General features: G+C 42.8%; 1 protein-coding gene across 10 annotated transcripts in view; it reads right to left on the bottom strand.

The window, feature by feature from the left end:
• The window catches only part of map4l (microtubule associated protein 4 like), a 48745-nt gene extending 34239 nt beyond the window's left edge, over positions 1-14506 (bottom strand). For 9 of the 10 annotated variants that reach the window (XM_067363790.1, XM_067363793.1, XM_067363796.1 and 6 more), the window contains exon 1: positions 14453-14499. The gene's annotated coding sequence lies outside the window, so the exon portion shown is untranslated. Of the gene's footprint in view, positions 1-14452 lie in introns of all 10 variants that reach the window. The other variant, XM_067363791.1, reaches the window with a different exon arrangement.
• Between the last annotated feature and the right edge of the window lie 2105 nt (positions 14507-16611).

Here is a 16611-nt window from a genome sequence, read left to right as displayed (position 1 = left end):
TTCCCCCTCGTATTTGAAGGCTGAACTGAATCCCCTCAGTCCCTGCAGACGTCACATAATCAGCCTGAAACACTTACTGTATTCAGCTGTTACTGTACAGCAGCACACAGTGATGTACAGTATGACATTGGACAGTTAAAAAAAAAAAAAAAAAATCAGCAAAACAAAGCTTATCTGCTATAAGGTTTGAAATGATTCCTCACATGACTCCTTGTTCAGTTTTGTTGTTAAGTCATATATGTGGGCATATTTTCCTCAGTGATCTTAAAGTGTTAGTTCACCCAAAAATGAAAATTGTGTCATTAATTACTAGGGTTGCAAAGGGGCGGAAAGTTTCCAGTAAATTTCTGGAAACTTTCCACGGGAACTTAACCGGGGGAATTTAGGAAATATTCCAATTAGGAAACTTAACAAGAATTTACGGGAATTTATGGAAATTTATGGGAATTTATGGGAATTGATTGGAAATTTTGGGAAATTTATAATATTTATATAAAATGTATCATATACAAACATAAATATAAACATTTTGTTTGGTCATAACATGAAATTTCTTTTTCGCATTCAATTAATTCTAATTTAGTAAATATGTAAAATAAATATTTTTATTGCAGCAGTTGTTATGTGTTATTTATTTCAGTGTCAAATGATCCTTCAGAAATCATTCAAATATGCTGATTTGATACTCAGTTACTGTCAATGTTGGAAACAGTTGCGCTGCTTAATATTTTTTTGGAACCTGTAATACTTTTTTTAGGATTCATTGATGAATAAAAAGTTAAAAAGAACAGCATTTATTCAAAATAGAAATCTTTTCTAACAATATCACTTTAATATCACTTTTTTAAAATAAATTTCACACATCCTTGCTGAATAAAAGTAGTAATTTCTTTCAAAAAAAAAAAGGAAAAAATTACTGACCCTAAAATTTTGACTGGTAGTGTATTGTATTTGGCAACCATTACAAAATATTTCTATTTTAAATAAATGCTGTTCTTTACATTTTTATTCATCAAACAATCCTGAAAAAAGTATCACAGGTTATAAAAAATATTAAGCAGCACAACTGTTTCCAACATATATAAATTCCCATATATTCCTGCTCCTATTCAGTCGGTCACGTTCGACGTACACAATCCCTGTCTGTGTTGCGGTGGCCGTTCCCCTGCGTGCTTCAGCACTTCTAAAAGAGTAAAGTCCCTGAAAGAGCTTACACAAGTAGATTCGCGTCTTTTTAAAGACGACATCCTACTTGTGTTTCTGGATGCGGTCGTTCCTGTCCTCACTGACGGCCTCGATCACCGTTTCACATGTCTGGGCGCGTGCTGAAATGATATTCGTGGGTGTTCATGTTTTCATATGATCACGTCGACACGCCGGTCGTGACTCTTCTTTCTCCGGGAAGCTTGAGTCCCCTCTGTTGCTGGCCAGCTGCCGCTTGTGTGTAAAAGCACAGCCGCGGGTCTGCCCGACACTCTGGGAGACCGTGGAGATCAGCGAGAGCAAACCTCTCGCTCCTCTGCGTGTCGTGTGCCGTCGAGCTGCCGGGCGGGTTGTCACGGCAACTCAGCGCTCGCTTGGCGCTCTTGATGCGCGGTTCCCTTGCGTAATCTCCATTGTAGCGCCCTCTCTGGTGCACCAGAAGAGGTCTACTTTGCTGATATGGCTTGGGTGACATGAGGTTGAGGGGTTCCTTCGGGGAACCAACCCCCTAGGGCCCCTCTAGCGCATTGCAAGCTGTGCAGTTTCTGGATTGAATTGCTGGTCCTTTTCATAGGGGAACCTAGCATTTCATTCAGAGCTCCAGCTGAGGGACAGACGTCGATTGCAGCATCGGAGAGAGTGCTGTTATGCTCTGGAAATGAGGGTGACGCTGCCCACTGCAATGGTGTGTGCTTATGCTGACTCAGATTCTGAGTTTACAGCCATGCTTTCCTGGGTCTTCCAGATGTGCATGGAAAACTTGGCAGTATGGGGGTATATTGGTGCCATAAATATGGAATGCCAAAGGTGCCAGAATCTGCATAAGTTTTTCCTCTCTCACTACCCTCTTGGATGGGGTGGCTGTACACAGACCACACCCACCCTGCATGTGAGGCCAAGGCACTCTTTTTGCATGAGGGTAGTTCTGTGCTGGGGTTGAGCTGCGCTTGTTGACTAACCGTGATCAAAGTCACGGCGCAGGCCCTCAGCCAGACAATGTCCACCTCAGTGGTCCAGAAGTGCCCCCTGGCTTACCTTGTGAGGTGTGAGAGGTTGTCAAGCTAAATGCTTTCTCAATGCTCCCATCTTACGAGGTGGCCTTTTCGGTGACACTGTCGAGGACTGAGCCCAGCGGTTCTCCTCAGTTAGTAGCGGATCGGGGAGCTTCCCATGACAAACCATTGAGTTCCTCTTGGGCCGCCCCTCAGTCTGCTCATCGCCAAGGGTGTCGTCCCCTGCAAGAAACTCCGGCCCAGCAGGCTCTGCTGTATCCATTGCGGGGAGATGACGCCTCCCGTCTCTGCAGCTGTTTAACTGGTTGGTGAGAATCACCCCTGAGACGGGCGCCCCAGCGATGGGTGGGGCTGCTCTTCCACCCCTGGAGGAGGGCCAGGTGGTAAATCCTTTTATTGGGTTTGTTTCTGTTCCGCCACTGACCCAAGAGGCAGCGGTACCCAAATTTAAAAGAGCAGTTCCTCCATTTCCAGGTCTGAAGAGGGTTTGGAGAGCAGTGGGAGGAGAAAAACCTCACCACTCTCATCCCCCTCTTCTGTCGCCAGCGGACAGCAGCGAGCAGCGGGCAGCCAAAGCCTCGACTGCTCCCTCTGTCCATCCGTGGAGCCAGGTAAGTGTTGCCTAGCACACTGTGACGCCGCTTCGGGCCGCCTCACAAAGAGAGCCCCCTTAGCCGCGTCCCTGTGTTCCACCTCGCAGCCCTGCTGCGGGTACACCGGTGGTCCCTTTGGTCCTGCTTGTACGGTCTCTGCGAGCCGGGTTAGCGCTCCCCAGTCCGTCTCGCTGGCTCCTTCGGACCATCAGGGTCGGCTTTGCGATTCAGTTCGCCCGGCTTCCCCCCCAAGTTCAGGGACGTCCTCTTCACTACAGTGAAAGATGCCGATGCCCCTGTCCTGCGTGCGTAGATTGCAGTCCTACTGGCGAAGGACGCGATAGAGCCGGTCCCTCCAGCCGATTTGAGGTCGGGGTTCTACAGCCCCTACTTCATTGTACCCAAGAAAAGCGGCGGGTTACGACCGATCTTGGACCTGCGAGTTTTGAATCGGAGCCTCCACAAGCTACCATTCAAAATGCTCACGCAGAAACGCATTTTCGAGTGCATCCGTCCCCGAGATTGGATTGGATCGGCCGAGTCCCGAGATGGGCGTGGCGGCGCGGCACGTTACGGGTGCCAATCACTCAGGAGTGCCGCCGAACCTTCAGTCCGTGGTCGGACCCCTTGTTTCTTCGGGCAGGAGTGCCCCTAGAACAGTTGTCCCGGCATGCTGTGGTGTTCACAGATGCTTCTACCACAGGCTTGGGTGCCACGTACAACGGGCATGCAGTGTAAGGGGTTTGGACGGGACCCCATCTGCATTGGCACATCAACTGCCTCGAGTTGCTGGCAGTACGCCTTGCTCTGAGCCGCCTCAAAGGCCTGCTACGGGGCAAGCATGTACTGGTCCGTACGGACACTGCGACCATTGCGTACATCAACCGTCAAGGTGGTCTACGCTCCCGTCGCATGTCGCAACTCGCCCCCCATGTCCTCCTGTGGAGTCGGAAGCTTCTGAGGTCGCTTCGCGCCATTCATGTCCCCGGTGTGCTCAACCGTGTGGCCGACGAGCTATCACGAGCTGCGCTGCCAGGAGAATGGCGACTCCAACCCCAGGTGGTTCAGCTGATCTGGAGAGAGTTCGGAGAGGCTCAGGTAGACCTGTTTGCCTCACCAGAAACCTCCCACTGCCAGTTGTTTTACTCTCTGACCGAGGGGACACTTGGGACAGATGCACTGGCTCTCAGCTGGCCCCGGGGCCTGCGCAAATATGCGTTTCCCCCAGTGAGCCTACTTGCACAGACCCTGTGCTAAGTCAGGGAGGATGAGGAGCAGGTCTTGTTAGTTGCGCCTTACTGGCCCAACCGGACCTGGTTCCCAGAACTCTCACTCCTCGCGACAGCCCCTCCCTGGCCCATCCCTCTGAGGAAAGACCTTCTTTCTCAGAGACGGGGCACTCTTTGGCACCCGCGTCCAGACCTCTGGAAACTCCATGTCTGGTCCCTGGACGGGACGCGGAGGTTCTAGGTGACTTACCCCCTGAGGTACTTAACACCATCACTTCGGCACGTGCACTGTCTACGAGACGTGCTTACGCCTTGAAGTGGAACCTGTTCGTCGAGTGGTGCTCTTCTCGCCGAGAAGACCCCCGAAGATGCTCGATCGGAGTCGTGCTTTCCTTCTTGCAGCAAGGGTTGGAGCGTAGGCTGTCCCCCTCCACCCTCAAAGTCCATACTGCTACCATATCTGCTTACCACGACCACATAGATGGCAAATCTGTTGGTCAGCACGACCTGGTCATCAGGTTCCTTAGGGGGGCGAGACAGTTAAATCCTCCTCGTCCCCCCTCCATACCCTCTTGGGACCTTACTCTGGTGCTCAGAGCACTCCAGATTGCTCCCTTTGAGCCTTTGCTGTCAGCAGACTTAAAGATTCTGTCTATGAAGACTTTGCTGCTGGTGGCATTGGCCTCCATCAAGAGGGTAGGGGACCTGCAGTCAATTTCGGTCGACGAATCGTGCCTAGAGTTCGGGCCGGGTGACAGCCACGTGGTACTGAGACCCCGGCCTGGCTATGTGCCCAAGGTTCCTACCACTCCCTTCAGGGACCAGGTAGTGAGCCTGCAAGCGCTGCCCTCGGAGGAGGCAGACCCAGCCCTGGCTTTGCTCTGTCCAGTTCGCGCCTTGCGACTGTACATAGACAGAACTCGAAGCTTCAGGACCTCTACCAGCTCTTTGTCTGTTACGGAGGCCAGCAGAAGGGAAAGGCTGTCTCCAAGCAGAGGATGGCCCACTGTATAGTGGATGCCATCGCCCTGGCTGACCAAGCTCAGGGCGTGCCCTGCCCGCTCAGGTTGCATGCTCACTCCACGAGAGGTGTGGCATCCTCCTGGGCGCTGGCTCGTGGCGCCTCGCTAACAGACATTTGTAGAGCTGCGGGCTGGGCGACACCTAACACGTTCGCTAGATACTATAGCCTTCGTGTCGAGCCGGTCTCCTCCCGTGTTCTCGCCTCAGGTCAGAGGCACGGAGAGGCCCCGGCTTAGTGTCGGCTTGCTGCGCTACATGCGTGTTCTATTCTCCAGAGAGTCCCTACGGGCAGACCCTGTTGAGTCCTCCGGTTACCCTTCGGCAGCCGACGTGGCGGAGCGTCTGGCGCCAGGCCTATACTCCGTTGTATCCTTGAGAACCGGATTTAGGCTGGGTTCCATATGTGTGACCCTACGGGGATCCCATACGGCTTTTTCCACGGCTGCTCCTAAACGAAGCCCGTGTCTTTCCCTCTGGGAGAACCCATCTCTCACCGAGTGGAGTCACCCCAGTTCTTCCATATGTTGTACAACCTACAAGGTTAGTCCATATGTACTTATCCATATAACTCCTTCGGGGAAGGATATGGCTTCCGCAGCGTTCCTTATTGCATGTAAGGCTACGCTTTCCCAGCGTTATCCAATTGTCGCACCTGCTGCTCATTATATACCCGCGCTGCGAGGCGAGCAGCTGATGCATATGATTGCATGCCAATGTGCATTGGCTCGTTTTAGTTACACTCGAAGTAGATTGGCCTCTCTAGCGAGATTCCTATTCGTCGGTCTGTCCGACGTACGTCTCCATTCCCTCCTTCAGGGAACGAGGGTTACCTATGTAACCGAGACGTTAATTCCCATGGAATTTTGCAACCCTATTAATACTCTCATTTAGTTCCAAATTCATAAGACTTTAGTTCATCTTTGGAACTCAAATTAAAGTGCATATTGCAGGTTAAAAAAATTTTTCGAGATGAATATATAACCTTGTACAAAAATACCATATAAAAGGGTACTGCAGGGTTTAAAAATGTTTTGCAGGACATAAGGGCATGAATTTAGTAGATAAAGTGGCGGTCTCTGTAAAAACCGCTTTTTTCAGCTTCGCATCATTTTACGTCATTACAGGGAATCGTTCACCGAGCTCAGTGTTGATTCAGTGCAGAGTAGGCTGGTATTCAGTGACAGCGGTCGTGAATCAGTGTGTTTTCTGTAGTTTTTGTGGTTCTATTTATCATCGTCATGGTAAATTATTGTGTTTGTGGAGGTTGCACAAACTTCAACCTTCAACCTTCAAGTCCAGAGGTTTAATAACAAGAAAAGGGATGCTGCTATCTTCCGTGCCGGTGTGTTCTGTGCAGGTGAAGAGACTGGACTTCACTTCGGCTTCTGCTTTTTTTTCAGCTTCGCATCATTTTACGTCATTACAGGGAATCGTTCACCGAGCTCAGTGTTGATTCAGTGCAGAGTAGGCTGGTATTCAGTGACAGCGGTCGTGAATCAGTGTGTTTTCTGTAGTTTTTGTGGTTCTATTTATCATCGTCATGGTAAATTATTGTGTTTGTGGAGGTTGCACAAACTTCAACCTTCAACCTTCAAGTCCAGAGGTTTAATAACAAGAAAAGGGATGCTGCTATCTTCCGTGCCGGTGTGTTCTGTGCAGGTGAAGAGACTGGACTTCACTTCGGCTTCTGCTTCGAAAAACGCGTTCATTATATACCGGAGGATTATCATCCTGGCAATATGATGGAGTTCATTGTAATACTACTGTAAATAATGATAAGCTATTAAATGAATAAACTTACACACGCAATGCTTCTTCACCGTTTTCACTTGAATCAGTTTGAGCACTGATGAATACAAATTATGTACACATGCTTACAGTCTCACACTTAAACAAAACAGTTTTGAATTATGTGCTGGTAATGTGAATACTCCAATTTCATTCATGCCATGTCGGCTATAGCTATACTGTAAACGTATACATTCAAGTTCCCACAGCTACATAATCATGGCGTCATATACATCCGCACACTATCAGTGAATGGGCACGGAATAAACTCATAACACAGAATTAATGAATAAAGGATAACATTACATGAAACGCACTACTACGTTCGGCTGCCGGCGAGAGACATGATCACGGATCCGTCAGAGATGCAGCTTGATGAACATGTGAATTGTGCACCGTAAATCTTTATTATTATTATTATTTTATTATTTTGCTAACTACCAAATCAGTCGTGATAAGAAACCGCTATATCACGTAACTTTAGTGTGGACGGATATTAACGCGTGTGACATAGGCTAGGCCTGATCAAGGTTGATTAGATTCTGTTATTAGTAATCAATAACGTTAGTCCTAGATGACCAATAGCTTTGCTATTGCCTGATTCATGATAATAATCTGTACAATATTGTGATCTGAGCACATATCGTTAGCTAAGCTAACAACGGCCGCTGCCCTGTTCTCCACTGGTTCTCATACAACAGCTCAATTTGTCTCTTTTGACCGTTATTCTGTCTAATTCTGACCTGTCCCTGCTCTCTTGGCCACATAGCAGGCTAATTGTATGGCTGTGGTTTGTGATACGAGTATGAATAAACATTTACAATTTCCTCAGCGTCCGAACTGTCATTGCGATCCATTGTTTTCCTATTGTTTATACTGATCGCGCTCCCTTGAGTTACGTCACTTCCGATTTGGCATTTTTCAGATGCGGAAGTAAAATTCTCTCACAAAAAACGACTCCAGAAGCTTATGTAGCGTATTTATACGTGTTTTTTTCAAGAAAATCTATTTAATACATTATTTTTCTATACATTGAATCACTAAAGCTCTAATCTGCAATATGCCCTTTAAGATCTTTTTAAGATCAAATTAAGAGCTTTCTTTCCCTCCATTAACAGCCTACACAACTACCATTTTCAAGCCACAGAAAGGTAGTGAAGACATCATTAAAGTAATCAAAGTGACTGTTTATACAGTGACTTTTTATAAAGCAATGCGAGTGCTTTCTTTGCGCAAACAAAGCACTTGCGTCAGTGGAGGGACAGAAAGCTCTCAGATTTCATTAAAAGTATCTTCGTTTGTCTTCTGAAGATGAACGAATGTCTTATGGGTTTGGAATGACATGAGGGTGAGTGAATGATGACAATTTTCATTTTTTGGTGAACTAACCATTTAAAACCAATAATGATCTGATTTGCAAATCACTGTTATTTCAGTATTATTTATATACTCTTTCATTCATTTATATTTTGAAGTAGCTTTAACGTTTTTATTTAGCTTTATTTTTAGATTTATTCATTTCATTATTTCTTCTTAAAGGTGCTCTAAGCGACCCTGGGTGGAGTAACTTCCTGTTGACATTCGAAGTGTTGTCAAACAAAACAGAGGCTAGCTAGACCCTCCCTCCTCCTCCTCCTCCCCCTCCCCTCCGTGCTTCCTGAAACAGTCATGAATGCGCATTTAAAATGGAAGTAGCTTGCGTATTGGCTGGAGCATGTTTATTATGTTTCATGGTCCAGACTGCACCAGTTTGTTTTTGTTGCCGTTTTTGGAGCTTGTGGTGTCTACAGAGACCGCGTTTTTTACAGTGTGTTCAGGGGACAGGCAGCTAATGGATAGTGAGATAGTGAGATGTTTGCTGTATGTGACAAAAAATGTTTTGGCCTAAAAACGCATGACATCGCTTAGAGCACCTTTAAACTTATTAATTTCAGTTTCTAATGTTCGATTCCTATTTGTTATTTTTTTAATGTTTCATTTTCCACATAGTATTTATATTTTATTTTATTTCAATTTCATTTCAGTTACTGAAAAAAAAAAGATTTTTTTTAAAAATAGTTTTAGTTTTATTTGACAATAACATCACGGTTGCTTATTCATAGTATTTATTCAAAAAAGGAAAAAAAGACCAAACCCTAGTTTTTCAGAGAGAATAAAACATGTCATATGGCAGGTCATATGGTGCAGTCTCCTAAGGCTTATTCATCAGACCATGGCAAATGAGACACAGGTACATCCCTGCACTTTTACTGCTCTGATACGGCCCTGTGTCCTGCTGTGATTCAGCAGTTTTTCTTGCATGATCTCACCAGCCCTGGCACAGAGTGGCATCTCACAGAGTGCCATCACTCTCTGTTTAGGAGGGACACTCTTGTTCACTTATTCATTCATTTGAGTCAAGAGGCCTGGACACTGTGGGTGGGTGTAAATGTGAATATGTTAAAGGGTTAGTTCATCCCAAACTGAAAATTCTGTCATTAATTACTCACCCTCATGTCACTCCAAACCCATAAGACTTTCGCTCATCTTCGGAACACAAATGAAGATCTTTTTGGTGATTGAGCTCAAACGTGCTGAGTAACCAATGATGTTCATTATCATGTGTTATGCAGCACGTTTGAGCTTCCGGAAGAGGTTTGTTCTTGTGTGTCATTCAGGTTTGGCATCTACTTATGTTCGCTGATCAAGGTTTATATGCAAGTAAAAGCCTAAATTAAATCTGTTCATCATAAAAACCAATCGAGTCTCTTCAGAAAATTTAGACTAAATAACTTGATTCTTATGGATTATATTTCCAATCTCTTTATGAACTTTTTGAAGTGTCAAAGATCAAGTTGCAAAGGCAGTCTATGGAAGGACAGACATCTCTCAGATTTATCAAAAAGATCTTCATTTGTGTTCTGAAGATGAACGAAAGTCTTACGGGTTTGGAACAACATGGGGGTGAGTAATTAATGACAGAATTTTGGGTGAACTATCCCTTTAAGGGTTCAAAAATCTTAGACTGTATTGAAATATAAGACTATAGAACAATAAGAAGATATTTTGAGAAATTTCTCTGGTTCTGTTCATACATTTGGAGCGTTAATGGATTTCAATGATATTTGGTTCACAAAAATATCTTATTTTGTGCTCCACAGAAGAAAAAAAGGCATAGAATTTTAGAACAACATGAAGGTGAATATACAGTATAATGATAGATTTTATTGGTGGAGTATCCCAAAAAAGAGAAGAAAAACAAAACAAATACTAAGACATCCTGAAATTCAAATTGTGTGTAACCACAGAGACTCAACAATGAACCAGATGCATCTCTTCAAATGTAGCTCATGCCAAAAGTCCAAAATCAAAACAGATTCTGACAGAAGCACATGCTCTGTCCTCGTGCGGTTTAAAGAAGAATGGCGAGCTCACAAGAGTTTCTGAGCAGAGACTGGTCTGGGATTTGGCAACCATTTGTGTTGCTGTGTAAATTCTGTATTCCAAACATTCCTGTATGAATGCACACAGAACGTGGGACGAGGGTCTGGCTCAATGTGTTCCATTGTGTGCCAAAGCCACTGAGCATGTGGTTACTGGCTGCCACTCACTGTGACAGGGTTTATGCATCTGCAGCACTACCAATCTCTGTCTATCTCTTAGTTATTCTGTGAGGCATCCAAAAATGTGAGGCATATTTAAGTGAGGCATCCAAAAATGAGGCACCTTCAAATGTCAAACTGCTGTCAGTCAGACTGGAGTGATGCATTAGTGTCAGGTACCCTTAGTCACTGGAGCCATCCACAATAACGATGTATAATATTTTTTGTAGAACATTATTCTTCAACAAAGTATGATCTTGTCTATTTCTCACCCCAATAGTGTAATCAGCTTACATCATCATCCTAAAAAGGGGAGAGTGCTATTGTCTCCCCTTATAAACAGCCTGCCCATGGTCACAGCAAAACAACGGAGGAGGGGTGTCTGTGCGGATTAGAGTCAAAGGCCATCAGTGAGGGGAATGAAGATTATGTATGACGGGACGCAGGGCATCACAACAGGCCAGCAGGCACTGACTTGACACCCCAGAATCACGGCAGTCCAGAAAACAGCATGCCATCTTACTGAGCTTCCCTTTCCCAGCAACATATGATGACGCTGTGGTTCATATACATTTACATTTTTTTATTTTACTGAATGGTAAAGCAGTAATTATTTTTGAAAATAATATTTGTTTTTTTTAATATGTTATATTATTATCTTTATTTCATTCTTTTTATGAGTCATATGAAAAAATATTTCTGAAGAATCTAGAAGTAGGAAGACACGGTGAAATCTTATATATAAAAACAATGCAAAAGTGGGACATTTTTTGTTACATTCACAATGGATCAGAAAAAAAAGTGCTGTATACTCTTTTTTTGTAATGTATCATGTATCAAAAAAATAGTAATTCGTGTAATTTATATGTGGGATGAACACAAGGTTAGCCACTGCATTTCACTCTTAAACAGTTAAAGTTTATAGAAAATATTTTTACTGCACTATTGAAATGCTTCAAAAAAGCTTTATTGAAATGTTCCTCTATAAAAAGTGAATTTTTGTGAAAAAATTGGGTCTATATCCCTGCTCGCGTCACATCTGTTTATGGTGCCCAAGCTGCTTTTTTGGACATGGTAGCTGGAGCTATTGTTTAAAAAATACTGTATTACTTGCTAAAAGTTGCAATATGTAAGATTTCTGTCCGCTAGAAGTCGCTAGAGGCCTATTCTAAACAAAGGCATAGCTTAATGACGGCAAGTTTGAGCGCAAAATCTTGGGACATGTGGTCTTCACATCACAGTCGGTGGAACCAATCGGGATAGGACTCAGGAAGAAATCATGTTAATGGGTGAGATTATTAATGTTACTGTAGTATGAAGCAGAGCAGGACCAAGTGTTGTGGGAGCTGAACGAGGCCGCTGGAGCAATTGCGCAACACACGCCTCACGAGCAGCGGAACTTTTATTATGCCAGTTGCTGGCGCCACTTCCGCTTTTCCGGTCTTCAGTATGAGGTAACGCAGCTCTGTTTATCATATTGGATACATTTGAGTGTGTTGAAAATGATGTTATAATGTTACTCTGTGCATTACTTTGCAACCCAAAGTATGATGGAAATTAATAAGTTTAATGAATAACAATTAAACGACAAGGATTTTTTTAAATAGTTTATAAATAAATGTTCCCCTTTTGATTATTATTGTTGCATCTAGTAATTCTGTGTCTGATTTTTCATTCCCGACCTATTTTGGGTTCATTTTAAGCCAGCCATATAGTAATTTTAAACAATAGTTGGGTTAAATAAAACTGCCCAGCATGTTGGGGAAACATTTAACCCAACCACTGGCTTAAAACAACCCAATCGCTGCATTTGTCCATTTACAACCCAACTTGGGTTGTTTTTAAAGGGTTAGTTCACCCAAAAATGAAAATTCTGTCATTTATTACTCACCCTCATGTTGTTCCACACCCGTAAGACCTTCATTAATCTTCGGAACACAAATTAAGATATTTTAGTTCAAATCCGATGGCTCAGTGAGGCCTCCATATAGTAATGTCACTTCCTCTGTCAAGATTCATAAAGGTGCTAAAAACATATTTAAATCAGTTCATGTGCTTACAGTGGTTTAATATTAATATTATAAAGCGACGAGAATATTTTTGGTGCGCCAAAAAAAACTAAATAACGACTTATTTAGTGATGGCCGATTTCAAAACGCAGTGAATCTGTGTATCGAATCTGCAGTTCGGAGCGCCAAAGTCACGTGATTTCAGCCGTTTTGCGGGTTTGGTTTGAACCGCGATCCGATTCATGATTCGATACACTGATTCATAATGCTCAGATGCTTCATGAAGCAGTGTTTTGAAATCGATCATCGGTCATCATTTGCCGCACCAAAAATATTCTCGTCGGTTTATAATATTAATATTGAACAACTGTACTCACATGAACGGATTTAGATGTGTTTTTAGTACCTTTATGGATCTTGACAGAGGAAGTGGCATTAGGCTACTCCCTATGGAGGCCTCACTGAGCCATCGGATTTGAACTAAAATATCTTAATTTGTGTTCCGAAGACTAAATGAAGGTCTTACGGATGTGTAACGGCATGAGGGTGAGTAATACATTATTTTTGGGTGAACTAACCCTTTAACTCAACATTTCATAGAGTGTACAATTAAGCATTTATGAAATATTATCCAGATTTTAAATGTTGCAGTTAAGGTATGATGATTAATGATCATAACCATACAATATGAAGTACAATATAGCAATGCGCAATAGTTTGATTTTATATTACTTGTAGAGGCTTATGTTTAAGAGCAACACTCTCATTTACCAGTGGATTTTTCATGTGCTTCCTGGGATTATTTTATGATTAAGCGTGATCAAACCCACTATGAAAACATTTGCTGATGACATTGACCTTTGTTGCATTAATCACTGTTGCATTTGATCATCTCCTGATATATAAATGCTAATTAATCTTTAAATATATTAGTCTCAGTTTACCTGACACCACACTTTTACTGGCCTCACCCATACAAAAATAAATACAACAGACAAGAATACAAACCCAAGAGGGACCTCCTTGTCCTTCACACCTGGTTTAACTGAATAAACACTACTGTGACATTTGTTCATGACCTGTATGCAAAGCAAACAAAGCCAGTCATAGTGCAAAGAAGGAGAAATAAATGTGCAATAACTGAATAAGGAATAAGCTTTAAGGGGGGGTGTGGTCAAAGTGTTCCTCTGCCCCTCTATAATGCAACAATTCGGAATATCAAATGAGAAAACGTGCCTATAGTTTCATAACACAAATGAACCGAATACCAGGAATTCATACATGACCCTCAATGCGTCAATTTCGGATAGTGATGCATTTCAATTGCATTTTACAGTATGACGCATGTCCGTGAAGCATGTTGAAGAGATGCACTGCAGAGAGCCGAGCACGCGATGCACAGAGGCACTGGACGCGCAACATTGCCAGTATGGATGAGAACAATGCGATGAGACGAGACAAACTAGAACGCGCCCATTTTAGTAAAAAAAAAAAAAAAAAAAACTCAGCTTCGTTTATTATTACTGACTCGTTCTGGTTTGTCGCGTCGCTCGTTTGCAGTTTATATGTGATGTAAAGCTTGAACCGTCCTTTATAACAACCTTTCACGGTTTCATCATTCTAAAATGTTATGTTAAAGCAATACTGAAGTTATGACTATAGTAGCTTTCTATAGAGGTTTGCTGCGGAAGACACCTGTCCAGAGCATCCAAACTGCGGCAATGCCCAAACAAAGAAATCTCGGCAGGTCGACGTATTTATTAACGTTTGGAAACGAGCGAGAGCGAAGAGTCATAGGCACTCTGTATTTACATTGCACTGTTATCTCGCGTGTATATAACAATAACTATAACGCCTGTCATCCAGGGACTGCGACTGTATCAAAATCTACGCGTGCACGTTGTCAATTTTAGTCTTCGTTACGGTTAAGCTTTCTTAATGCACATGCCTTTATGTGAAATGTGAAACATGCCTAAAATGTGAGTACTAATCACAATGTCAAAGTACACTTACCCGTTGTTGTTGTTTTTAAAATTCAGTACGCTGTAGTGTTGGTCGATGTGCACAGTCAGATCCGCCCTCTCATACAGTGCGCCTCTGTGATCTCAGGATGATGCCCCGCCCCTTACTCCCATCGACCAATCACAATTCAGGAAAATTGTACTCTAGTCTAGTCACAGCAGCGCTATGCTGTTCTTGGACTTGACTCGAGCATCCTCTCGTTTCTTACATGCGTCTCCCAGTATTGATGGACAGCTAATGGATACAATGGGTATGTTGATGGCACATGAGAGGCAGGGAGTTTCGCCAATCAATACTTCAACAGCAGCGCGGTGAATTGGCACAAAATAGATCTATTTGGGCATCAGACAAGTTGATATTGCACCGAGAAGCGTCAGACTGTCCGATGTGAGGCGTGATACCCTTTCCATGCAGTCCTTAGGAAGATTCGTTTGAAAATCCCCAGAATACATTTATGACACCCTTATAAAAATAGGCTGCAAAAAAAAAAAAAAAAAAGCATCAAGTGCTGTGGACGGACGGAATTCCTCTATTGTGTTGTTTATCCGGTTCTGGAACATGATATAAGGAGCTCAGTTGAAGCGTTAATATAAAAATATAACAATAATAGGCTTCGTGCAGGACCCTTTTTTTAAGAGGGTGTTTCTCTTTCGGTTGGTTTCACAGTACACTGAATTTGTGTTTCCTCTTAGGAGTTACACATGAATAAACAGTTCAATGAATTGTCCTTTCCACTCTATATAATACAATATACTGGTCATAAAGAAACACTGACAGGTTGAACTGTGTTTATTATATGAATATGTTTCTATATTTGCAGCTTTAGGTGGGTCTTTTCCTGTCTGCCAAAGCGGGAAGGGGTTGTCTACGTTTTAGCTTTCCTATTACAATTTACACAAAGTTATTTGGGTTTGCTTATACTCATAGTTATTTGATGCTGAAAGGATATTTGAAAGGACGGTTACAGTTTAGCTTGAGAGCAAAACAAGTATGCACAGAAATTCAGACACTCATCAACTTCCTGTTTTAATTTAGCAGTACAATGGAAATCGGGCAGAGCTTGAACGTGACTTGGACTCAATTCTGCCTCTAGCTCTATAGATTAAATTCACTCAGATAAATACCAGAGCCTCAGCATTGCAGAGGTGATGACATTTGGACACCAGAGCACCAGGAAAAGGACATGGATTTTCTTTCATTCAGTGTTTCATAAACTTCGATAGTCTTGTGAATTTTGTGAATTAATTTATTCAGTGTGAATGTGATTACAAGTTCATAGGAGATAAAATGCGCACAATAATCAATTTATAGTAAGGTAACAATAAATATGCAATAAATTACATGTTATATTACATTTGAACATTCCAAGCTATACTCTGTCTAATACCGCATTCCCTATAAATGTCTTTCTAGCACATTTAAATATGGCTTACTACTGGATGTGTTTGGCATGAACCAGTGGTAACTGATTATATATGTATATTTCAACACTAATAGTGATATGGATTGATATGGATTTTCAGTCACAATCTGTCTAAATCACATTTTGACCCCTTGGCCAAACTGATGATTATATATTTAGAGTGATAAAATATTGTCATGGGAAAATCTGTGCAGTGGATGGCTTAAAAAGAAATAAACACATGCTTTCATGTAAATTACTGTAATGTTATTCAGCAGGATTCACCATTGTTCCCTGGATTCACTCACTCTGAGGTATTCGAGCTACTAGAGATGAGCTTGGGGTTCTTCCCCCTGAGATAAAGTTCCAAATGATCATTTAAATCATACTCTGATGGGCCTTTCCAGTGTATTGCTACACTATGTCCAAGATCTTTTCTCCAAACAAACAATCACCAATTCAACATAAAACCGCACTGTTAAAAAACTGATATGCTAATGCAAATCATTACATTTACACCTCAATATGACAAGTAAACACTTTCAGAAAAGAAAACGTTTTCAGTGAGAGGCAGGTAAAAACAACGAGTATCGTTAGACCAGCTAACACAAAAGTACCAAACTACAGGGACATTGACGATGCCTCTACGTTAGACTTTCTGAGGTAATTAATATGAACCTGAAGTAGACGGTCTTCAAAACATCCTGCCAACATTGTGGTGATCCGTCAGGTTGTATGCATTGTTTTC

This window comes from Chanodichthys erythropterus, chromosome 16, assembly GCF_024489055.1.
Source record: "Chanodichthys erythropterus isolate Z2021 chromosome 16, ASM2448905v1, whole genome shotgun sequence".
In the NCBI taxonomy this organism is placed as follows: Eukaryota; Metazoa; Chordata; class Actinopteri; order Cypriniformes; family Xenocyprididae; genus Chanodichthys; species Chanodichthys erythropterus.
This window is presented reverse-complemented; position numbering and strand designations above follow the sequence as displayed.